We start from the raw sequence: 11,780 nt of genomic DNA, 5'->3' as shown, positions 1-11,780 counted from the left end.
GGCGAGCCTCGCTCCCGGAGAGAGAGCTGGCTTTAGGGGTTCGAGGGCAAAAGCTATATCAGCAGTTAGCAAGCAATCGTCGTGGTCTGAGAGTTTTTATTGGCAAATAAAAATGAATATGGAATAATACAAAGATGCTGCTATTGAATAGGTAGTTCAGGCACCATCGTCAATATGTTGCTGCTATTGAATCCGGTTTTGAATCAAGCTGCGGAAATCAAGGCAGATAAGCTATGGTGTCCTATAATCCGGTCTTTTAATCCCTCTGATATTTCCCAGGAAAAAACAAAAACAAACAAAATTATGCACACGCAGCCAAAAGAACGTTTCCCAGGAAAAAAAACCAAAAAAATGCACACGTAATGCAACCCAAAAGATGCAGTGGCCCATTTACGCGATTCTCCCACACCATGCCACTAAAAAGAGCCCATTGAAACAAATAGCCCAGGCAAAAAACGTAAGCCTGGCAGCGACATCCTAAAACTGATTCACGCGCGACAACTCATTACGAAATCTTGAAGCTACAAATCGTATGGTATAAAACCTAGATGAGCATACTTAAATTTCATCTAGACATGGTTTAGCAAATCCGTTACAAATAATGGCATGCTGCAACGTACACACGGAAGCTGGCACCGTTGCCGTGCTGCCGTCTAGGATTAAAAAGTAATAATAATGGCCGGCCAGCGGACCCTGATTGGCATGTTGCACTTGATATACAAATGGAGGTGAAGAGCAGGTTGCCGGACACGCATTGTTCCATAATCAATATTATAATAGTTGGATGAATGTATCAACTGATGTAGAGGCCCAGGAGCATGTTAAAATTTACCAAGAAAAAACCTGCTGAAAATTAATTTTCTGAAATGAACTATCTGCATGTTCCATCAATTTATATGAACTTATGAAGCGGATTGAGGTAATGATGAAGTCTACATCCTTGCCATTAACATGCCTCTTGTGATGAATGAATGGGTTGCTCTGTTTGCTTGGTTAACTGCGTGCGTGTAGTGGATGCGTGAGGGGATGGCGACGCTCACAGCTCACTACTCCCTTGATCAATCAATTAGTCCTTCTGTTGTTAGAGGGGTTAGTTAATTACTGATCTTAATCTGATGGAACAAGTGTAATGCTGGGGCGCATATTAACATCAAGGGTTACCCTGTACAAGATATGAAATTGATTTGGTTGCTCTGCCTGTACAAGATGAATCGATGGCTTAATACCCATGAAGGAGTACTAATATATACTCCCTCCGTTCCAAAATAGATGACCCAACTTTGTACTAAATTTAGTATAAAAGTTGAGTCATCTATTTTCGAACAGTGGGAGTACCAGTCAATAATGGTTTTTTATAGAAAACACATTGAAGCGCTGCAGAAGCAAGCAAACATGACATATTATCTGTAACACGGTTACCTATTTGGTAAAAACAAATGTAGTACTATGACACACGGTTAGAAATGCGGCATACAAACGTACTGCCACCTTAAAAACATGGTTTCAAATGCAGATCAGAAACATTCAGCCACCTAAGAACACAGGAACAAATATTCTCCTAACCAAAGGAGACATGCATTGCTCATGTTTTTAGAATTAATTTTGTCAAAAAATTACTTAGTGACAAACATCTTGCACCTTATGAGATCGACTCAGTATGTGTAGTCGCTGAGCTACCTCCATCATCGTCGGTCTTTTATCTACATCAAGGCTAAGGCACTCCATGGCCATACCTGCTAGACTGTCAAGAAGCTCTAAATCTTCTGCTATTGCAATTTCCTTGTCAAAAAGCTCAGTCGCTTTCTCTTGTTTCTTATGGGCTTCAAGAAAGCTCTTTACCAATCCATTACTCTCAGAATGTATGGCCCTCCTGCTGCTAATAAGCTCCAGGATCACAACTCCAAAACTGTAGACATCACTTTTTTCGGTGAGCAGGCCCTCTTGTAGATATACCGGATCCATATAATTCTTGTCTCCGATGACAGATGCGGTGTGTTCCTTGTCTCTTCCCAGCAACCTAGATATGCCAAAGTCTGATATTTTAGGTGCAAAGTTATCATCCAAGAGTATATTTACTGGTTTGACATCACCGTGTAGAATTCTAGTGTTTGCTTGTGAGTGCATATAAGCTAGACCATCCGCTGATTGAGCAGCAATATTTAGACGTGCATCCAAGTTGAGAGCCACCTTGTTATTATTGTTGTTGTGAAGAATATCATCAAGGCTACCTTGGGAGATAAATTCATAAACCAGCATGGGGGCATCAACTTCAAGGCAACAACCAATAAGTCTAACAATGTTTTTGTGGATGACTCGAGATTGGATGATGACTTCGTTTGCAAATTGTTCACTCTCTAGAACACTACCATTGATTGGTTTTTTTATTGCAACTTCCTTATCGTCAAGAAGGCCCTTGTAAACTTCACCGAAGCAACCTTTTCCAATTAAATTGCTATTCTTCAAAAGTGGCCTTAGTTCCCCCTTTTTGAAAAGTTGAATGGTATTTGCCTGCTCTAGTATAGGGCCGCCATTTTTCTTGTAGAATTCCTTTGTCTTTTTTTTCTCATGGTGAAGAATAACAAGAAACGATAGAAGTGCCACGAGAAGAATACCACATATTACACCTAGACGGACAAGAGTCAAACTTAGTCTGTGTCACTAGATTCATAATTGCAGATATAGTAGTAATGGTTAGTATAAGATGTAAGAAAAATCGTTTGTCCTTGAACTCGGAATCTAAAATAAACTACCACTAGATCTTCATGAGAAGGAAAAGTATACAAATCAGGACGTTCAACACGTTGATACTCCATTGAAATTAAATGCGCACAAGGCAAGTAAATCAGTGGACAAAAAAAGATATGGAAATCATGTACTCTCCCCATTCCTAAATATAATGCTTTTTTGATATTCCAATACGGACTACATACGGAGCAAAATGAGTGAATCTACACTCTAAAATGTCTATGTATATCCGTATGTAGTTCGTATTAATATCTCTAAAAAGGCTTATATCTGGAAACGGAAGGAATATGCGGTATTTTACATTAATTCAAGTCATTTATAAAAATTAAGCCCTTTAAGACAATTATAGATGCAGCATGTATCCATCAAGAGTTGTAGTACTTCCTCTGTCCCATAATATAAGAACGTTTTTAGCACTACACTAGTATAAAAAAATATTTTTATATTATGGGACGGAGGGAGTACAATATAAGCTAGCCTGGGAACGAGAGATCTCGACCACGCTTCTAGATCTCGACCACGCCGGCTCCTTCGGTCCTTCCCAACCAACAGAAGAGAGAAAGGAATGAGTGACAAGAGAGAGGAGGAGAGAAACGAGAGAGAGAAATATAAGTGGACACCAGCCTGCCACCTCACCGATCCATGTGCTTGGGTGTTCAGCCAATAGGAAGGAAGCAATGCATGTGTGCTTCTTTGTGTGCTTTCTTCTTCATCTTGCTTCTATATTTTATAAATTAATTTGTCCCTAAAATTCAAGTTTGCTATTTTCCCTTAACTATAGTACACATAAAAGAACTCCATGCAAAATAATTGCATTTTTTTGAACTTGTATTCATTTTCTTTCATTTTTCAAAAACAATGTCAAAATGACCGGCATGATTATTCAAGGCAAAGGATTGAATTTCTCAAAAATCTATGTGGTTCTCCCATATAATGAATACTTGTGTACCTAAAAATATTTTTTACTAAATTTTAGGATATAGCTATGACACACTTGCGGTACAAATTTGAATTACTTTCGGGAAATCAACATAAAAAGTCAATTAAATGTGCGAAAGTAGCTAGAAATCGACAAAATCCTTGAAACTTCGGCATTGTGCACAAGATAAGGTCTACTTATTGTGAAAATTGAAGTGGTGGCATTTTGCACCCTATTTTATTTACTTGCTTAACAAAAAATACCAATTTTCTACACTTAGAAAATGAAAATAGTTTTTTTGTACAACAAACTTGAAAACTTTATTTGGCAACATTGTTTGTAATGTTAAGTTGCAACCATGTGTCTCATTTTGGAACATTATAATAAATTACATAATGAATATGACCATCAACTTGCTCGTTTGACTTGAAAGCCAAGAATGTTCACACACGATAGCCCGTTTTGTGAAGGAATTTTTTTTCACATTTGTCATATTGAAAGTTTTTTATTTTTCCTTCCAACTAGTAGACATAGAAGGACTCTGTGCGAAAGGATTGCATTTTTTGAACTTGTATTCATTTTCTTTCATTTTCTCCAAAACGGGGTCAAAATGGTCGGCATGGCTATTCATGGGAAGGGATTGAATCTCTCAAAACTATAAGTGGTTCTCCCATATAATGACTACTTGTGTACCTAAAAATATATTTTTCTAAATTTTAGGACAGAGGTATCATACACTTTCAGTTCAAATTTGAATTACTTTCGGGAAAACAACATAAAGTCATTTAAATATGCGAAAGTAGCTAGAAATCTAGGAAATACTTGATACTTGGGCATTGTGCATAAAATATGGTCTACTTACTGTGAAAATTGAAGTGGTGCCATTTTGCACCCTATTTATTTTACTTGCTTCACAAAAATACCCATTTTTTACAATTAGAAAATGAAAAATGATTTTTTTTGTACAAAAAAGTGGGAAACTCTATTTGGTAACATTGTTTTAATGGCAAGATGCACATATGTGTCTAATTTTGGCACATTATAATCTATGCAATGAATATGATACTCACCTTAGTCATTTGAGGTCAATTTTTGTACATGGTAAAAATGTAATTAATATGGCCTCAAATGAAAAAGTTGTCAACATGAAAATTATCCGTCTCATCAAAATGAACAACTCTTATTTTTGGAACATCATCATCTAAGGTCGTATGCAACCTCCACAGCAAAAACTATGCAGCAAAGCGAAGACCCCTTTTTGCCGAGTGTGACACATGGTAAAGACCCCCTTTTACCGAGTGTAGCACTCGGCAAAACCCTGTTTGCTGAGTTTTGTTGTTTACCGAGCGTTTTGTCGAGGACACTCGGCAAAGTATCTGTTTGCCGAATTTCACTTTTTTGCCGAGTGTAGCACCCGACAAAGTTACTATTGCCGAGTGTCTGTCATAATGCACTCGACAAAGAGGGAAATTCCAGTAGTGCTTGTAGGATATTTGGATGCTAATTTGGATAATTATATTTCACCGACAATACGACGAATTTTTGTTCTATGCATGCGTAGTTGTATGGCTTGTGTTGTCGAGGGTCAACTTAATTTTGGCCTATGTAGCAATCATACATTATAATCTATGTAAGTCGAGGATACATCAAGAGTAGCACTTACCCACAGCCGCCTTTGCTGGTAGGGGGAATATATCTGTGCAGGTTCCCAGTTTGCCATCACCTTTCATTCCGAATGCACATGGACAGTCATAGCCTCCCAGCCTGTTTTTGCAGACCCCGCCACTTGTGCAGTTGTAGAGTTCGGGGAGTTTGCACTCATCAATGTCTGAAGAATGAACACTTGGGGGGCTTAACGAATTGGCAATTGATGCCAATTTCTTGTGTATGTATGTAGGAGTATGTATGATGAAAATAATTGTCTGTGGGAGTATGTACCTTGGCATCCGTCAGGGATGTAAGGGTTGCCAGTGTAATGCTCCGAGCACTTGCAGATGTAGTTGGTACCGGAAAATGATGTGTTGGCACAAGAGCTGTTGTAGCTAACACAGGCGTAATCCCGCGTCGGCTGAAGGGCATGTCCTGCCGCCGAAGACAAAGTGTTCCCGGCGGTGAAATCGAGCACAAGGGGGACGCCCCGAGGGTTCATTTTTAGCAGCTCCCTGTCGCCGCGCATGTCCAGCGTGGAGAAGTTGTACCATGACTTCTCCACAAGCATGCCGTAAGAGCATGGGTAGGCTTGCAACTCGGTTTTGTAGCGCTTGCCCCCGACGTCCAAGCTGTACTGCCTGCCGAGGAAGTCGTCGGGCGGGAGTGGCTCCTCGCAGCACCCCCGGCCCGGCCCCTGCACGACCCATTCCTCGCGGTCGGGCTTTGGACAAGAACTCTTGCACTGCAAGACAATTCAGTAAAGGTTGAGCCGCCCCGTGGCTCATGAAGCAGCACAGTCTCGACGTTGACGCCCACACCGATGAGGATGTTACGCGTCGCAGACACGGCGAACACCGAGTAGGAGAAATCCATCGTCTGCTGCTCCGAGAAGTAGCTCCCGTTGGAATCTGTGCTGCACCGGAACGAGACGGGGGACGTGTGCTTGCACCTCGCCCGTGGCGACTGATATGCTCTTGAGCTCGACCAGCGACCACGAATTCTGATACATGTCCAGAGCCGTGGAGTAGTTGGCCACGCGTTTGATTTTTTCGCCAGGAAGGAAGGCGCGAGGGGGATTGTAGGCGTCGTCGCACAATACCTCGAATCCATCGCGGAAGCAGCCGGGGCTGACGCCGATGCCGAACGGGAAAGGGATGTCGATGTGGCCGCACTTGTGGCGGCAACCCCCTTGAGCTTCAGCGGCGGCGGCAAGGATGACTAATAGGGTTGCTCGCAGCAGCAACGGCCGTGCTTGGTACTGGTACTGGTAGCTGGGCTTGGTCGCCATGGTGCTCTCTACGTAATTACTACCTCGATGGGCTACTTAATATGGAGCAAGCTACCCGATGGAGGAATGATTGGATGCCAAAGGAATCAACATGCCAAGGGAGAGGCCTCTCTTATTAGTTATTACCCACGCTCCTTGGATGGACTGCTGCATGTGACCAGCGACTATACCGGCCAAATAAACGAAACGAGGAGGAAGACGCGCACCCCCGCTCGCAATGTTGTCCCAGACCACGAAGCTGCCGAGTACCTTCCCACAATACGCGTGTAAGACCTGTCCGATTACCGCTTCTGAGGGTGCGTTTGGTTGCAAGAGTGGGCAGGGATGGGTCGGGATCATTCAAAAAATAGACAAGCTAGCAAGCAGAAAGCCTAGTATATGCACTAGTAGAAAACATGGCTTCCCTTCGGGCCTGGGCTAATTCGTCCCGATTTGTGAGCCCAGGGGGCCGGCCGGGGCCTCGTGGATATTGGTTCCGGTTCGTTTCGACCCATTTGTCCCGGTTCTAGGCACGAACCGGGACTAATGGTCCTCGCTCCTGGGCCACAACCATTGGTCCCGATTCTTGGCTCGAACCGGGACAGAATGCTGGGCTTTAGTCCCGGTTTATACCACGAACCGGGACAAATAAGTTGCCTATATATACCCCATCGCCGCAGCAGAGCACTCCACAGTGCTCTGTTTTTTGCTGGCCGGCGAGGGGGAGGGCATTGGGTGCTCTAGCTCACCTCCTATGCACATGAGGTGTTCGATAAAATGCCCGAGCCACGCTAGTTAAGATTTCTCCTCTCGACCTCCATTTTTCCCAAGATTTGTCTAGGTTTAGATTAGCGGTCCGGCACGCCCCGTCCCCGTCTTCACCGCCGTCGATCGCCCGTGCCGATCTCGTCGCCGGCACCACCGTGGTGAGCCTCTTGGTCTTATCTTTTTTCTGAAAGAAAAAAATTCTTACTTTACATAGATACTTGTCTAATTTTCTTACTTTTGACATACATAATCATATATAATGGACGCAGATGAACCGGCAATGGATGTACGGTGACAGACACACCTCCGAGTACATTAAGGGCGTGCATGATTTTCTCGAAGTGGCTGAGGCAAACAAGCAGAATGGTTTTATGTGTTGTCCATGCCCTAAATGTGGGAATACGAAGTCTTACTCTGACCGGAAAATCCTTCACACCCACCTGCTTTACAAGGGTTTAATGCCACACTATAATGTTTGGACGAGGCACAGAGAAATAGGGGTTATGATGAAAGACGACGAAGAAGAAGAGGATGATGACAACTATGTGCCCCCTGAATACGGTGATGCTGCTGAAGATCAAGAGGAACCAGACGATGTGCACGATGATGCTGCAACGGGGGAAGCTGCTGAAGATCAAGAGGAACCAGACGATGTGCCCGATGATGATGATCTCCGTCGGGTCATTGTCGATGCAAGGACGCAATGCGAAAGTCAAAAGGAGAAGCTCAAGTTCGATCGCATGTTAGAGGATCACAAAAAAGGGTTGTACCCCAATTGCGAAGATAGCAACACAAAGCTCGGTACCGTACTGGAATTGCTGCAGTGAAAGGCAGAGAATGCTGTGCCTGACAAATGATTTGAGAAGCTACTGAAAATATTGAAGAAGAAGCTTCCAAAGGATAACGAATTGCCCGACAGTACGTACGCAGCAAAGAAGGTTGTATGCCCTCTAGCATTGGAGGTGTAGAAGATACATGCATGCCCTAATGACTGCATCCTCTACCGCGGTGCCTACAAGGATTTGAACGCATGCCCGGTATGCGGTGCATTGCGGCATAAGATCAGACGAGATGACCATGGTGATGTTGACGGTGAGCCCCGAGGAAGAGGGTTCCTGCGAAGGTGATGTGGTATGCTCCTATAATACCACGGTTGAAACGACTGTTCAGAAACAAAGAGCATGCCAAGTTGATGCGATGGCACAGTGAGGACCGTAAGAAAAACGGAAAGTTGAGAGCACCCGTTGACGGGTCGCAGTGGAGATAAATCGAGAGAAAGTACTGGGCTGATTTTGCAGGTGACCCAAGAAACGTATGGTTTGCTTTAAGCACGGATGGCATTAATCCTTTCGGGAGCAGAGCAGCAATCACAGCACCTGGCCCGTGACTCTATGTATGTATAACCTTCCTCCTTGGATGTGCATGAAGCGGAAGTTCATTATGATGCCAATTCTCATCCAAGGCCCTAAGCAACCCGGCAACGACATTGATGTGTACCTAAGGCCATTAGTTGAAGAACTTTTCTGCTCTGGAATGGAAACGGTGTACGTGCGTGGGATGAGCACAGACAGGAGGAATTTAACCTGCACGAGTTGCTGTTTGTAACCATCAACGATTGGCCCGCTCTCAGTAACCTTTCAGGACAGACAAACAAGGGATACCACGCATGCACGCACTGTTTAGTTGACACCGAAAGTATATACCTGGACAAATGCAGGAAGAATGTGTACCTGGGCCATCGTCGATTTCTTCCGACCAACCATCAATGTCGAAAGAAAGGCAAGCATTTCAAAGGCGAGGCAGATCACCGGAAGAAGCCCGCCATGCGTACCGGTGATCACGTACTTGCTATGGTCAATGATTTACATGTAATCTTTGGAAAGGGTCCCGGCGGACTAGCTGTTCCGAGTGACGATAAGGGACACGCACACATGTGGAAGAAAAAATCTATATTTTGCGACCTACCCTACTGGAAAGACCTAGAGGTCCTCTCTTCGATCGACGTGATGCACGTGACGAAGAATCTTTGCCTGAACCTGCTAGGCTTCTTGGGCGTGTATGGGAAGACAAAAGATACAGCTGAGGCACGGGAGGACCTGCAACGTTTGCATGAAAAAGACAGCATGCCTCCAAAACAGTATGAAGGTCCTGCCAGCTACGCTCTTACCAAAGAAGAGAAGGAAATCTTCTTTGAATACCTTCTTAGTATGAAGGTCCCAACTGGCTTCTCGTCGAATATAAAGGTAATAATAAGTAGGCCAGAGAAAAAGTTTCAGAACCTAAAGTCTCATGACTGCCACGTGATTATGACGCAACTGCTTCCGGTTGCATTGAGGGGGCTTCTACCGGAAAATGTCCGATTAGCCATTGTGAAGCTATGTTCATTCCTCAATGCAATCTCTCAGAAGGTGATCGATCCAGAAATCATACAAGGCTAAGGAGTGATGTGGTGCAATGTCTTGTCAGTTTCGAGCTGGTGTTTCCACCATCCTTTCTTCAATATCATGACGCACGTCCCAGTTCATTTAGTTGACGAGATTGTCATTCTGGGCCCCGTATTTCTACACAATATGTACCCCTTTGAGAGGTTCATGGGAGTCCTAAAGAAATATGTTTGTAACCGCGCTAGGCCAGAAGGAAGCATCTCCATGGGCCATCAAACAGAGGATGTCATTGGGTTTTGTGTTGACTTCATTCCTGGCTTTAAGAAGATAGGTCTCCCTAAATCGCGGTATGAGGGGAGACTAATTGGAAAAGGCACGCTTGGAGGGGACTCAATAATATGCAGGGACGGATATTCTTGGTCTCAAGCACACTACATAGTTCTACGGAACTCTACCTTGGTGACCCCGTATGTCGATGAACACAAGAACAGTCTGCGCTCCAAACACCCGGAGTAGCCCGACGACTGGGTTACATGTGAACACATCAGGACTTTCAGCAGTTGGTTGGAAACACGTCTCAGAGGTGACAACACTGTTTGTGATGAGTTGTACTCGTTGTCCAGGGGACCATCTTCGACTGTATTGACTTACAAAGGATACGAGATAAATGGGAATACATTTTACACAAGAGGGAAAAGAACACCAACCAAAACAGCGGTATCTGCTTTGATGCAGCAACCGAGAGGGAAAAGGACACATATTATGGTTACATATTGGACATATGGGAACTTGAGTATGGACATGATTTTAAGGTCCCTTTGTTTAAGTGCAAATGGGTCAATCTATCAGAAGGCGGGATACAGGTAGACCCACAGTACGGAATGACAACAGTGGATCTGAACAATCTTGGGTACACTGACGAACCGTTCGTCCTAGCCAATGATGTGGCACATGTTATCTATGTGAATGACATGTCTACGAAACCGAGAAAAAGAAAAGATAAGGAAGCGAATACATCATACGATGAGCCAAAGAGCCACATAGTTCTTTCAGGAAAAAGGGACATCGTGGGAGTGGAGGGCAAGACAGACATGTCTGAAGATTATAAAAAGTTTCATGAAATTCCTCCCTTCAAAGTCAAGGCTGACCCAAGCATCCTGATAAACGATAAAGATTATCCATGTTACGGCGCAATAAGCAAAGTACACAAGCGAAGAAAAAGTGAAGACTTTCTCTCCACAACTATTATGATGATAACATGCAAACTTTCAACCTTTTCGTAGTTCATTCGAAATGCCTGTTGTAACAGACGAGTTTCCGTATGAAATCCTGATATCTCGAAACAGATTGTCCGTTTTGTACACGAAATGCATCCAGTTTTTGCAGGTGAGCACTGCGCCTCTCCTTCATCATCTCTGCACTCAGGCCTTATAAACCGCTGCGAGTGCCTCTCGCTTGGCGAGGTGGGACTAAAAAACAGTTGCAGAAAGAATCAACTAAAAAACTCTTTTACCGGTTCATGCCACGAACCGGTACTAAAGGTGCTCGTGGGGCCCCAGCCTTAGAACACCAAATAAAGTGCCTTTGTAACAGCCTTAGAACCGGTACTAAAGGAGTCAACTAAAAAGCTTTTATAAACCTCTAGTATTATTGAAACTAAAATTATATAGAATTTATGCAACTAAAATTATCAAAGTATTTTCTGTTCAGAACATTAAAAGCAAAAATAATTTTCATAAAATAAATACAAAAAGCAAAAAAGAAAATAAAATAAATAAGTATAAACAAAACAAACTTTTATAAATAAGTAGAAACAAAATAAAATAAATAACTAGAAACAAAATAAAATAAACATTTATAAAATAAATAAGTCGAAACAAAAAAATAAAATAAAATAAACTATAATAAATAAAATAAATGAACCTTAATAAATAAATAAAAATAGCAGCAGTAAAATAAATAAAAATAAAATAAATAAAGTAAAATACATAAGTAATTAGAAACAAAATGGAATAAAATAAATAAGTTTTTTGTTGTAAGTAGAAAC

At 42.8% G+C, this 11,780-nt stretch overlaps 1 pseudogene; it reads right to left on the bottom strand.

Annotated features, from left to right (window-relative positions):
- Nucleotides 1–1,359: 1,359 nt before the first annotated feature.
- On the bottom strand, nt 1,360–6,751 carry LOC109778933 (wall-associated receptor kinase 1-like; annotated as a pseudogene).
- Between the last annotated feature and the right edge of the window lie 5,029 nt (nt 6,752–11,780).

The sequence above is a fragment of the Aegilops tauschii genome, chromosome 6, assembly GCF_002575655.3.
Source record: "Aegilops tauschii subsp. strangulata cultivar AL8/78 chromosome 6, Aet v6.0, whole genome shotgun sequence".
In the NCBI taxonomy this organism is placed as follows: Eukaryota; Viridiplantae; Streptophyta; class Magnoliopsida; order Poales; family Poaceae; genus Aegilops; species Aegilops tauschii.
Note: the sequence above shows the minus strand (reverse complement) of the source record. Positions and strands in the feature narration are given on the sequence as shown.